The following is a 12,865-nucleotide window of genomic DNA, read 5'->3' on the forward strand; positions in this document are numbered from 1 at the left end:
GGCAACACTGCAACAGCCGGCCGCCAGGCTGTCTTTTTTTTGCACAGCTAGTTGCCTCCAGGAGGCCACAAGAGGGAGACAAGGGACTGTAAAATGGAAAATAGGCATCCACCAACTTTACAGACAACTTCTCCTTGCTCCTACAACCTCCATCCTTGCACAGTTTGTTATTCTTCTAGGTAACATAGTAACAAATCCAAATTGCTGCTCTCTTTGTAGGCAAGCAAGGCTTTGTTGCAACTGCAATTCTTACTTCTTCTTGAAATGTAGGGACGACAGTACATTCCATCACATCCATCTAGTGTACACAGGTAGGTCCATTGTGGCGGGCAGGCGAGCGGGCGGGCTGCTTTATTGGCTGTTTGCTGTTCCCCTACTCCACTCCACTATTTGACTGTTGTGCTGCATCAATCAATCAATCAATCAATCAATCAATCAATCAATCAATCAATCAGTGGCTGGCTCAGGTGCAGCTCTTTAACTTACCTAAAAGGGAGGGCGGAGAGAAGACAAGGAAGGTGAATGAGGTGTTCCAATGTGAAATGCCGGAAACACAGAAACACAGACGACACACAACAAGAGGTGGCAATCTATTCATTAATTGCATTTAATCAATGAGCTCATTATCACTCATGCATTGTCCAACAGGTGTTGAAATAATGGGATTAAAAGGGGAGATCCCTTCAGAAAGACAGAAACAATAGCAAAGACAAAAAACACTTTTGGAATCTGCTTTTAGTCAACACATAAGGAAAGGGTGCACCGGTCCTGGAAATACTGCAATACCAGGTCAATGCGTGGAGTGGACAGAGCAAGCTCTATTTCCATCTCCCTGTTCTAAAAATCCATTTAATATATGGTCCCCAGATAGGGGACGTATCAGATATTAAACTGATAAGAACAGATACTACACTTGATCTTAGCCAAAAGGCCGAGAAGCGATAACCCGAACGGGCCGCGCGTTGCCCGAGCCTGCCCGATACTGCTGTTCAGCCCTTGCAGCGATTCAGCCTACTTCTAGGCAATTCCATGGGGCCCTGCAGGCTCACACACTCACAGCTACACGGGAGGTGAATAAAGGCCGGAGAGGAAGCCAGACAGGATTTGCTTCTTTTGCTTGCACCACAATGCAGTGCTGAAAGAGGAGGAATCGACATAAAAACGCCTTCCTGGCAACGCCCAAATGCCCTGCTGCCATGCAGATAAACACTGGCAGCGGCAGCAAGTGCATGCCCACAGCCACCCCTTGTTCCTTCACACCTTGTATCAGCTGTAATCCAGTCCAGTCCAGTGCTGCCTGCTGAGCAGCACTGACCAACACTGCCTGGGCCCAGGCTTTTATCTCTGAGGCCCCATTATGATGTCAGAAAGCTGGCTCTGGAATCCTGAGGGCTCCACTATGACACGTGCAAAGTTCCGTCTGAACTTTATATAAGACGGTGAGGCTCGGTCAGTCACTCAGTGTTGCCTGAGAGGGCAACACTGCAACAGCCGGCCGCCAGGCTGTCTTTTTTTTGCACAGCTAGTTGCCTCCAGGAGGCCACAAGAGGGAGACAAGGGACTGCAAAATGGAAAATAGGCATCCACCAACTTTACAGACAACTTCTCCTTGCTCCTACAACCTCCATCCTTGCACAGTTTGTTATTCTTCTAGGTAACATAGTAACAAATCCAAATTGCTGCTCTCTTTGTAGGCAAGCAAGGCTTTGTTGCAACTGCAATTCTTACTTCTTCTTGAAATGTAGGGACGACAGTACATTCCATCACATCCATCTAGTGTACACAGGTAGGTCCATTGTGGCGGGCAGGCGAGCGGGCGGGCTGCTTTATTGGCTGTTTGCTGTTCCCCTACTCCACTCCACTATTTGACTGTTGTGCTGCATCAATCAATCAATCAATCAATCAATCAATCAATCAATCAATCAATCAATCAATCAGTGGCTGGCTCAGGTGCAGCTCTTTAACTTACCTAAAAGGGAGGGCGGAGAGAAGACAAGGAAGGTGAATGAGGTGTTCCAATGTGAAATGCCGGAAACACAGAAACACAGACGACACACAACAAGAGGTGGCAATCTATTCATTAATTGCATTTAATCAATGAGCTCATTATCACTCATGCATTGTCCAACAGGTGTTGAAATAATGGGATTAAAAGGGGAGATCCCTTCAGAAAGACAGAAACAATAGCAAAGACAAAAAACACTTTTGGAATCTGCTTTTAGTCAACACATAAGGAAAGGGTGCACCGGTCCTGGAAATACTGCAATACCAGGTCAATGCGTGGAGTGGACAGAGCAAGCTCTATTTCCATCTCCCTGTTCTAAAAATCCATTTAATATATGGTCCCCAGATAGGGGACGTATCAGATATTAAACTGATAAGAACAGATACTACACTTGATCTTAGCCAAAAGGCCGAGAAGCGATAACCCGAACGGGCCGCGCGTTGCCCGAGCCTGCCCGATACTGCTGTTCAGCCCTTGCAGCGATTCAGCCTACTTCTAGGCAATTCCATGGGGCCCTGCAGGCTCACACACTCACAGCTACACGGGAGGTGAATAAAGGCCGGAGAGGAAGCCAGACAGGATTTGCTTCTTTTGCTTGCACCACAATGCAGTGCTGAAAGAGGAGGAATCTACATAAAAACGCCTTCCTGGCAACGCCCAAATGCCCTGCTGCCATGCAGATAAACACTGGCAGCGGCAGCAAGTGCATGCCCACAGCCACCCCTTGTTCCTTCACACCTTGTATCAGCTGTAATCCAGTCCAGTCCAGTGCTGCCTGCTGAGCAGCACTGACCAACACTGCCTGGGCCCAGGCTTTTATCTCTGAGGCCCCATTATGATGTCAGAAAGCTGGCTCTGGAATCCTGAGGGCTCCACTATGACACGTGCAAAGTTCCGTCTGAACTTTATATAAGACGGTGAGGCTCAGTCAGTCACTCAGTGTTGCCTGAGAGGGCAACACTGCAACAGCCGGCCGCCAGGCTGTCTTTTTTTTGCACAGCTAGTTGCCTCCAGGAGGCCACAAGAGGGAGACAAGGGACTGCAAAATGGAAAATAGGCATCCACCAACTTTACAGACAACTTCTCCTTGCTCCTACAACCTCCATCCTTGCACAGTTTGTTATTCTTCTAGGTAACATAGTAACAAATCCAAATTGCTGCTCTCTTTGTAGGCAAGCAAGGCTTTGTTGCAACTGCAATTCTTACTTCTTCTTGAAATGTAGGGACGACAGTACATTCCATCACATCCATCTAGTGTACACAGGTAGGTCCATTGTGGCGGGCAGGCGAGCGGGCGGGCTGCTTTATTGGCTGTTTGCTGTTCCCCTACTCCACTCCACTATTTGACTGTTGTGCTGCATCAATCAATCAATCAATCAATCAATCAATCAATCAATCAATCAATCAATCAATCAATCAATCAATCAGTGGCTGGCTCAGGTGCAGCTCTTTAACTTACCTAAAAGGGAGGGCGGAGAGAAGACAAGGAAGGTGAATGAGGTGTTCCAATGTGAAATGCCGGAAACACAGAAACACAGACGACACACAACAAGAGGTGGCAATCTATTCATTAATTGCATTTAATCAATGAGCTCATTATCACTCATGCATTGTCCAACAGGTGTTGAAATAATGGGATTAAAAGGGGAGATCCCTTCAGAAAGACAGAAACAATAGCAAAGACAAAAAACACTTTTGGAATCTGCTTTTAGTCAACACATAAGGAAATGGTGCACCGGTCCTGGAAATACTGCAATACCAGGTCAATGCGTGGAGTGGACAGAGCAAGCTCTATTTCCATCTCCCTGTTCTAAAAATCCATTTAATATATGGTCCCCAGATAGGGGACGTATCAGATATTAAACTGATAAGAACAGATACTACACTTGATCTTAGCCAAAAGGCCGAGAAGCGATAACCCGAACGGGCCGCTCGTTGCCCGAGCCTGCCCGATACTGCTGTTCAGCCCTTGCAGCGATTCAGCCTACTTCTAGGCAATTCCATGGGGCCCTGCAGGCTCACACACTCACAGCTACACGGGAGGTGAATAAAGGCCGGAGAGGAAGCCAGACAGGATTTGCTTCTTTTGCTTGCACCACAATGCAGTGCTGAAAGAGGAGGAATCTACATAAAAACGCCTTCCTGGCAACGCCCAAATGCCCTGCTGCCATGCAGATAAACACTGGCAGCGGCAGCAAGTGCATGCCCACAGCCACCCCTTGTTCCTTCACACCTTGTATCAGCTGTAATCCAGTCCAGTCCAGTGCTGCCTGCTGAGCAGCACTGACCAACACTGCCTGGGCCCAGGCTTTTATCTCTGAGGCCCCATTATGATGTCAGAAAGCTGGCTCTGGAATCCTGAGGGCTCCACTATGACACGTGCAAAGTTCCGTCTGAACTTTATATAAGACGGTGAGGCTCAGTCAGTCACTCAGTGTTGCCTGAGAGGGCAACACTGCAACAGCCGGCCGCCAGGCTGTCTTTTTTTTGCACAGCTAGTTGCCTCCAGGAGGCCACAAGAGGGAGACAAGGGACTGCAAAATGGAAAATAGGCATCCACCAACTTTACAGACAACTTCTCCTTGCTCCTACAACCTCCATCCTTGCACAGTTTGTTATTCTTCTAGGTAACATAGTAACAAATCCAAATTGCTGCTCTCTTTGTAGGCAAGCAAGGCTTTGTTGCAACTGCAATTCTTACTTCTTCTTGAAATGTAGGGACGACAGTACATTCCATCACATCCATCTAGTGTACACAGGTAGGTCCATTGTGGCGGGCAGGCGAGCGGGCGGGCTGCTTTATTGGCTGTTTGCTGTTCCCCTACTCCACTCCACTATTTGACTGTTGTGCTGCATCAATCAATCAATCAATCAATCAATCAATCAATCAATCAATCAATCAATCAATCAATCAGTGGCTGGCTCAGGTGCAGCTCTTTAACTTACCTAAAAGGGAGGGCGGAGAGAAGACAAGGAAGGTGAATGAGGTGTTCCAATGTGAAATGCCGGAAACACAGAAACACAGACGACACACAACAAGAGGTGGCAATCTATTCATTAATTGCATTTAATCAATGAGCTCATTATCACTCATGCATTGTCCAACAGGTGTTGAAATAATGGGATTAAAAGGGGAGATCCCTTCAGAAAGACAGAAACAATAGCAAAGACAAAAAACACTTTTGGAATCTGCTTTTAGTCAACACATAAGGAAAGGGTGCACCGGTCCTGGAAATACTGCAATACCAGGTCAATGCGTGGAGTGGACAGAGCAAGCTCTATTTCCATCTCCCTGTTCTAAAAATCCATTTAATATATGGTCCCCAGATAGGGGACGTATCAGATATTAAACTGATAAGAACAGATACTACACTTGATCTTAGCCAAAAGGCCGAGAAGCGATAACCCGAACGGGCCGCGCGTTGCCCGAGCCTGCCCGATACTGCTGTTCAGCCCTTGCAGCGATTCAGCCTACTTCTAGGCAATTCCATGGGGCCCTGCAGGCTCACACACTCACAGCTACACGGGAGGTGAATAAAGGCCGGAGAGGAAGCCAGACAGGATTTGCTTCTTTTGCTTGCACCACAATGCAGTGCTGAAAGAGGAGGAATCTACATAAAAACGCCTTCCTGGCAACGCCCAAATGCCCTGCTGCCATGCAGATAAACACTGGCAGCGGCAGCAAGTGCATGCCCACAGCCACCCCTTGTTCCTTCACACCTTGTATCAGCTGTAATCCAGTCCAGTCCAGTGCTGCCTGCTGAGCAGCACTGACCAACACTGCCTGGGCCCAGGCTTTTATCTCTGAGGCCCCATTATGATGTCAGAAAGCTGGCTCTGGAATCCTGAGGGCTCCACTATGACACGTGCAAAGTTCCGTCTGAACTTTATATAAGACGGTGAGGCTCAGTCAGTCACTCAGTGTTGCCTGAGAGGGCAACACTGCAACAGCCGGCCGCCAGGCTGTCTTTTTTTTGCACAGCTAGTTGCCTCCAGGAGGCCACAAGAGGGAGACAAGGGACTGCAAAATGGAAAATAGGCATCCACCAACTTTACAGACAACTTCTCCTTGCTCCTACAACCTCCATCCTTGCACAGTTTGTTATTCTTCTAGGTAACATAGTAACAAATCCAAATTGCTGCTCTCTTTGTAGGCAAGCAAGGCTTTGTTGCAACTGCAATTCTTACTTCTTCTTGAAATGTAGGGACGACAGTACATTCCATCACATCCATCTAGTGTACACAGGTAGGTCCATTGTGGCGGGCAGGCGAGCGGGCGGGCTGCTTTATTGGCTGTTTGCTGTTCCCCTACTCCACTCCACTATTTGACTGTTGTGCTGCATCAATCAATCAATCAATCAATCAATCAATCAATCAATCAATCAATCAATCAATCAATCAATCAATCAATCAATCAGTGGCTGGCTCAGGTGCAGCTCTTTAACTTACCTAAAAGGGAGGGCGGAGAGAAGACAAGGAAGGTGAATGAGGTGTTCCAATGTGAAATGCCGGAAACACAGAAACACAGACGACACACAACAAGAGGTGGCAATCTATTCATTAATTGCATTTAATCAATGAGCTCATTATCACTCATGCATTGTCCAACAGGTGTTGAAATAATGGGATTAAAAGGGGAGATCCCTTCAGAAAGACAGAAACAATAGCAAAGACAAAAAACACTTTTGGAATCTGCTTTTAGTCAACACATAAGGAAAGGGTGCACCGGTCCTGGAAATACTGCAATACCAGGTCAATGCGTGGAGTGGACAGAGCAAGCTCTATTTCCATCTCCCTGTTCTAAAAATCCATTTAATATATGGTCCCCAGATAGGGGACGTATCAGATATTAAACTGATAAGAACAGATACTACACTTGATCTTAGCCAAAAGGCCGAGAAGCGATAACCCGAACGGGCCGCGCGTTGCCCGAGCCTGCCCGATACTGCTGTTCAGCCCTTGCAGCGATTCAGCCTACTTCTAGGCAATTCCATGGGGCCCTGCAGGCTCACACACTCACAGCTACACGGGAGGTGAATAAAGGCCGGAGAGGAAGCCAGACAGGATTTGCTTCTTTTGCTTGCACCACAATGCAGTGCTGAAAGAGGAGGAATCTACATAAAAACGCCTTCCTGGCAACGCCCAAATGCCCTGCTGCCATGCAGATAAACACTGGCAGCGGCAGCAAGTGCATGCCCACAGCCACCCCTTGTTCCTTCACACCTTGTATCAGCTGTAATCCAGTCCAGTCCAGTGCTGCCTGCTGAGCAGCACTGACCAACACTGCCTGGGCCCAGGCTTTTATCTCTGAGGCCCCATTATGATGTCAGAAAGCTGGCTCTGGAATCCTGAGGGCTCCACTATGACACGTGCAAAGTTCCGTCTGAACTTTATATAAGACGGTGAGGCTCAGTCAGTCACTCAGTGTTGCCTGAGAGGGCAACACTGCAACAGCCGGCCGCCAGGCTGTCTTTTTTTTGCACAGCTAGTTGCCTCCAGGAGGCCACAAGAGGGAGACAAGGGACTGCAAAATGGAAAATAGGCATCCACCAACTTTACAGACAACTTCTCCTTGCTCCTACAACCTCCATCCTTGCACAGTTTGTTATTCTTCTAGGTAACATAGTAACAAATCCAAATTGCTGCTCTCTTTGTAGGCAAGCAAGGCTTTGTTGCAACTGCAATTCTTACTTCTTCTTGAAATGTAGGGACGACAGTACATTCCATCACATCCATCTAGTGTACACAGGTAGGTCCATTGTGGCGGGCAGGCGAGCGGGCGGGCTGCTTTATTGGCTGTTTGCTGTTCCCCTACTCCACTCCACTATTTGACTGTTGTGCTGCATCAATCAATCAATCAATCAATCAATCAATCAATCAATCAATCAATCAATCAGTGGCTGGCTCAGGTGCAGCTCTTTAACTTACCTAAAAGGGAGGGCGGAGAGAAGACAAGGAAGGTGAATGAGGTGTTCCAATGTGAAATGCCGGAAACACAGAAACACAGACGACACACAACAAGAGGTGGCAATCTATTCATTAATTGCATTTAATCAATGAGCTCATTATCACTCATGCATTGTCCAACAGGTGTTGAAATAATGGGATTAAAAGGGGAGATCCCTTCAGAAAGACAGAAACAATAGCAAAGACAAAAAACACTTTTGGAATCTGCTTTTAGTCAACACATAAGGAAAGGGTGCACCGCTCCTGGAAATACTGCAATACCAGGTCAATGCGTGGAGTGGACAGAGCAAGCTCTATTTCCATCTCCCTGTTCTAAAAATCCATTTAATATATGGTCCCCAGATAGGGGACGTATCAGATATTAAACTGATAAGAACAGATACTACACTTGATCTTAGCCAAAAGGCCGAGAAGCGATAACCCGAACGGGCCGCGCGTTGCCCGAGCCTGCCCGATACTGCTGTTCAGCCCTTGCAGCGATTCAGCCTACTTCTAGGCAATTCCATGGGGCCCTGCAGGCTCACACACTCACAGCTACACGGGAGGTGAATAAAGGCCGGAGAGGAAGCCAGACAGGATTTGCTTCTTTTGCTTGCACCACAATGCAGTGCTGAAAGAGGAGGAATCTACATAAAAACGCCTTCCTGGCAACGCCCAAATGCCCTGCTGCCATGCAGATAAACACTGGCAGCGGCAGCAAGTGCATGCCCACAGCCACCCCTTGTTCCTTCACACCTTGTATCAGCTGTAATCCAGTCCAGTCCAGTGCTGCCTGCTGAGCAGCACTGACCAACACTGCCTGGGCCCAGGCTTTTATCTCTGAGGCCCCATTATGATGTCAGAAAGCTGGCTCTGGAATCCTGAGGGCTCCACTATGACACGTGCAAAGTTCCGTCTGAACTTTATATAAGACGGTGAGGCTCAGTCAGTCACTCAGTGTTGCCTGAGAGGGCAACACTGCAACAGCCGGCCGCCAGGCTGTCTTTTTTTTGCACAGCTAGTTGCCTCCAGGAGGCCACAAGAGGGAGACAAGGGACTGCAAAATGGAAAATAGGCATCCACCAACTTTACAGACAACTTCTCCTTGCTCCTACAACCTCCATCCTTGCACAGTTTGTTATTCTTCTAGGTAACATAGTAACAAATCCAAATTGCTGCTCTCTTTGTAGGCAAGCAAGGCTTTGTTGCAACTGCAATTCTTACTTCTTCTTGAAATGTAGGGACGACAGTACATTCCATCACATCCATCTAGTGTACACAGGTAGGTCCATTGTGGCGGGCAGGCGAGCGGGCGGGCTGCTTTATTGGCTGTTTGCTGTTCCCCTACTCCACTCCACTATTTGACTGTTGTGCTGCATCAATCAATCAATCAATCAATCAATCAATCAATCAATCAATCAATCAATCAGTGGCTGGCTCAGGTGCAGCTCTTTAACTTACCTAAAAGGGAGGGCGGAGAGAAGACAAGGAAGGTGAATGGGGTGTTCCAATGTGAAATGCCGGAAACACAGAAACACAGACGACACACAACAAGAGGTGGCAATCTATTCATTAATTGCATTTAATCAATGAGCTCATTATCACTCATGCATTGTCCAACAGGTGTTGAAATAATGGGATTAAAAGGGGAGATCCCTTCAGAAAGACAGAAACAATAGCAAAGACAAAAAACACTTTTGGAATCTGCTTTTAGTCAACACATAAGGAAAGGGTGCACCGGTCCTGGAAATACTGCAATACCAGGTCAATGCGTGGAGTGGACAGAGCAAGCTCTATTTCCATCTCCCTGTTCTAAAAATCCATTTAATATATGGTCCCCAGATAGGGGATGTATCAGATATTAAACTGATAAGAACAGATACTACACTTGATCTTAGCCAAAAGGCCGAGAAGCGATAACCCGAACGGGCCGCGCGTTGCCCGAGCCTGCCCGATACTGCTGTTCAGCCCTTGCAGCGATTCAGCCTACTTCTAGGCAATTCCATGGGGCCCTGCAGGCTCACACACTCACAGCTACACGGGAGGTGAATAAAGGCCGGAGAGGAAGCCAGACAGGATTTGCTTCTTTTGCTTGCACCACAATGCAGTGCTGAAAGAGGAGGAATCTACATAAAAACGCCTTCCTGGCAACGCCCAAATGCCCTGCTGCCATGCAGATAAACACTGGCAGCGGCAGCAAGTGCATGCCCACAGCCACCCCTTGTTCCTTCACACCTTGTATCAGCTGTAATCCAGTCCAGTCCAGTGCTGCCTGCTGAGCAGCACTGACCAACACTGCCTGGGCCCAGGCTTTTATCTCTGAGGCCCCATTATGATGTCAGAAAGCTGGCTCTGGAATCCTGAGGGCTCCACTATGACACGTGCAAAGTTCCGTCTGAACTTTATATAAGACGGTGAGGCTCAGTCAGTCACTCAGTGTTGCCTGAGAGGGCAACACTGCAACAGCCGGCCGCCAGGCTGTCTTTTTTTTGCACAGCTAGTTGCCTCCAGGAGGCCACAAGAGGGAGACAAGGGACTGCAAAATGGAAAATAGGCATCCACCAACTTTACAGACAACTTCTCCTTGCTCCTACAACCTCCATCCTTGCACAGTTTGTTATTCTTCTAGGTAACATAGTAACAAATCCAAATTGCTGCTCTCTTTGTAGGCAAGCAAGGCTTTGTTGCAACTGCAATTCTTACTTCTTCTTGAAATGTAGGGACGACAGTACATTCCATCACATCCATCTAGTGTACACAGGTAGGTCCATTGTGGCGGGCAGGCGAGCGGGCGGGCTGCTTTATTGGCTGTTTGCTGTTCCCCTACTCCACTCCACTATTTGACTGTTGTGCTGCATCAATCAATCAATCAATCAATCAATCAATCAATCAGTGGCTGGCTCAGGTGCAGCTCTTTAACTTACCTAAAAGGGAGGGCGGAGAGAAGACAAGGAAGGTGAATGAGGTGTTCCAATGTGAAATGCCGGAAACACAGAAACACAGACGACACACAACAAGAGGTGGCAATCTATTCATTAATTGCATTTAATCAATGAGCTCATTATCACTCATGCATTGTCCAACAGGTGTTGAAATAATGGGATTAAAAGGGGAGATCCCTTCAGAAAGACAGAAACAATAGCAAAGACAAAAAACACTTTTGGAATCTGCTTTTAGTCAACACATAAGGAAAGGGTGCACCGGTCCTGGAAATACTGCAATACCAGGTCAATGCGTGGAGTGGACAGAGCAAGCTCTATTTCCATCTCCCTGTTCTAAAAATCCATTTAATATATGGTCCCCAGATAGGGGACGTATCAGATATTAAACTGATAAGAACAGATACTACACTTGATCTTAGCCAAAAGGCCGAGAAGCGATAACCCGAACGGGCCGCGCGTTGCCCGAGCCTGCCCGATACTGCTGTTCAGCCCTTGCAGCAATTCAGCCTACTTCTAGGCAATTCCATGGGGCCCTGCAGGCTCACACACTCACAGCTACACGGGAGGTGAATAAAGGCCGGAGAGGAAGCCAGACAGGATTTGCTTCTTTTGCTTGCACCACAATGCAGTGCTGAAAGAGGAGGAATCGACATAAAAACGCCTTCCTGGCAACGCCCAAATGCCCTGCTGCCATGCAGATAAACACTGGCAGCGGCAGCAAGTGCATGCCCACAGCCACCCCTTGTTCCTTCACACCTTGTATCAGCTGTAATCCAGTCCAGTCCAGTGCTGCCTGCTGAGCAGCACTGACCAACACTGCCTGGGCCCAGGCTTTTATCTCTGAGGCCCCATTATGATGTCAGAAAGCTGGCTCTGGAATCCTGAGGGCTCCACTATGACACGTGCAAAGTTCCGTCTGAACTTTATATAAGACGGTGAGGCTCGGTCAGTCACTCAGTGTTGCCTGAGAGGGCAACACTGCAACAGCCGGCCGCCAGGCTGTCTTTTTTTTGCACAGCTAGTTGCCTCCAGGAGGCCACAAGAGGGAGACAAGGGACTGCAAAATGGAAAATAGGCATCCACCAACTTTACAGACAACTTCTCCTTGCTCCTACAACCTCCATCCTTGCACAGTTTGTTATTCTTCTAGGTAACATAGTAACAAATCCAAATTGCTGCTCTCTTTGTAGGCAAGCAAGGCTTTGTTGCAACTGCAATTCTTACTTCTTCTTGAAATGTAGGGACGACAGTACATTCCATCACATCCATCTAGTGTACACAGGTAGGTCCATTGTGGCGGGCAGGCGAGCGGGCGGGCTGCTTTATTGGCTGTTTGCTGTTCCCCTACTCCACTCCACTATTTGACTGTTGTGCTGCATCAATCAATCAATCAATCAATCAATCAATCAATCAATCAATCAATCAATCAATCAGTGGCTGGCTCAGGTGCAGCTCTTTAACTTACCTAAAAGGGAGGGCGGAGAGAAGACAAGGAAGGTGAATGAGGTGTTCCAATGTGAAATGCCGGAAACACAGAAACACAGACGACACACAACAAGAGGTGGCAATCTATTCATTAATTGCATTTAATCAATGAGCTCATTATCACTCATGCATTGTCCAACAGGTGTTGAAATAATGGGATTAAAAGGGGAGATCCCTTCAGAAAGACAGAAACAATAGCAAAGACAAAAAACACTTTTGGAATCTGCTTTTAGTCAACACATAAGGAAAGGGTGCACCGGTCCTGGAAATACTGCAATACCAGGTCAATGCGTGGAGTGGACAGAGCAAGCTCTATTTCCATCTCCCTGTTCTAAAAATCCATTTAATATATGGTCCCCAGATAGGGGACGTATCAGATATTAAACTGATAAGAACAGATACTACACTTGATCTTAGCCAAAAGGCCGAGAAGCGATAACCCGAACGGGCCGCGCGTTGCCCGAGCCTGCCCGATACTGCTGTTCAG

The 12,865-nt window shown here is 47.5% G+C and overlaps 9 non-coding genes across 9 annotated transcripts; all 9 read right to left on the minus strand.

Annotated features, from left to right (window-relative positions):
* Window positions 1-752: 752 nt before the first annotated feature.
* LOC142704650 (U2 spliceosomal RNA) lies at window positions 753-943 on the minus strand. Its single transcript, XR_012868078.1, has one exon. It is a non-coding gene; the product is annotated as a U2 spliceosomal RNA (small nuclear RNA).
* Window positions 944-2,235: 1,292 nt separating this feature from the next.
* Window positions 2,236-2,426, minus strand: LOC142704663 (U2 spliceosomal RNA). Its single transcript, XR_012868089.1, has one exon. It is a non-coding gene; the product is annotated as a U2 spliceosomal RNA (small nuclear RNA).
* Window positions 2,427-3,730: 1,304 nt separating this feature from the next.
* LOC142704625 (U2 spliceosomal RNA) lies at window positions 3,731-3,921 on the minus strand. Its single transcript, XR_012868055.1, has one exon. It is a non-coding gene; the product is annotated as a U2 spliceosomal RNA (small nuclear RNA).
* A 1,296-nt stretch (window positions 3,922-5,217) lies between these two features.
* Window positions 5,218-5,408, minus strand: LOC142704676 (U2 spliceosomal RNA). The gene has a single exon (XR_012868100.1). It is a non-coding gene; the product is annotated as a U2 spliceosomal RNA (small nuclear RNA).
* A 1,312-nt stretch (window positions 5,409-6,720) lies between these two features.
* Window positions 6,721-6,911, minus strand: LOC142704591 (U2 spliceosomal RNA). The gene has a single exon (XR_012868024.1). It is a non-coding gene; the product is annotated as a U2 spliceosomal RNA (small nuclear RNA).
* A 1,288-nt stretch (window positions 6,912-8,199) lies between these two features.
* Window positions 8,200-8,390, minus strand: LOC142704638 (U2 spliceosomal RNA). The gene has a single exon (XR_012868067.1). It is a non-coding gene; the product is annotated as a U2 spliceosomal RNA (small nuclear RNA).
* Window positions 8,391-9,678: 1,288 nt separating this feature from the next.
* Window positions 9,679-9,869, minus strand: LOC142704631 (U2 spliceosomal RNA). The gene has a single exon (XR_012868060.1). It is a non-coding gene; the product is annotated as a U2 spliceosomal RNA (small nuclear RNA).
* Window positions 9,870-11,141: 1,272 nt separating this feature from the next.
* Window positions 11,142-11,332, minus strand: LOC142704603 (U2 spliceosomal RNA). The gene has a single exon (XR_012868035.1). It is a non-coding gene; the product is annotated as a U2 spliceosomal RNA (small nuclear RNA).
* A 1,292-nt stretch (window positions 11,333-12,624) lies between these two features.
* Window positions 12,625-12,815, minus strand: LOC142704615 (U2 spliceosomal RNA). The gene has a single exon (XR_012868046.1). It is a non-coding gene; the product is annotated as a U2 spliceosomal RNA (small nuclear RNA).
* Between the last annotated feature and the right edge of the window lie 50 nt (window positions 12,816-12,865).

This window comes from Rhinoderma darwinii, unplaced genomic scaffold (genome assembly GCF_050947455.1).
Source record: "Rhinoderma darwinii isolate aRhiDar2 unplaced genomic scaffold, aRhiDar2.hap1 Scaffold_3361, whole genome shotgun sequence".
NCBI classification, from domain to species: domain Eukaryota; kingdom Metazoa; phylum Chordata; class Amphibia; order Anura; family Rhinodermatidae; genus Rhinoderma; species Rhinoderma darwinii.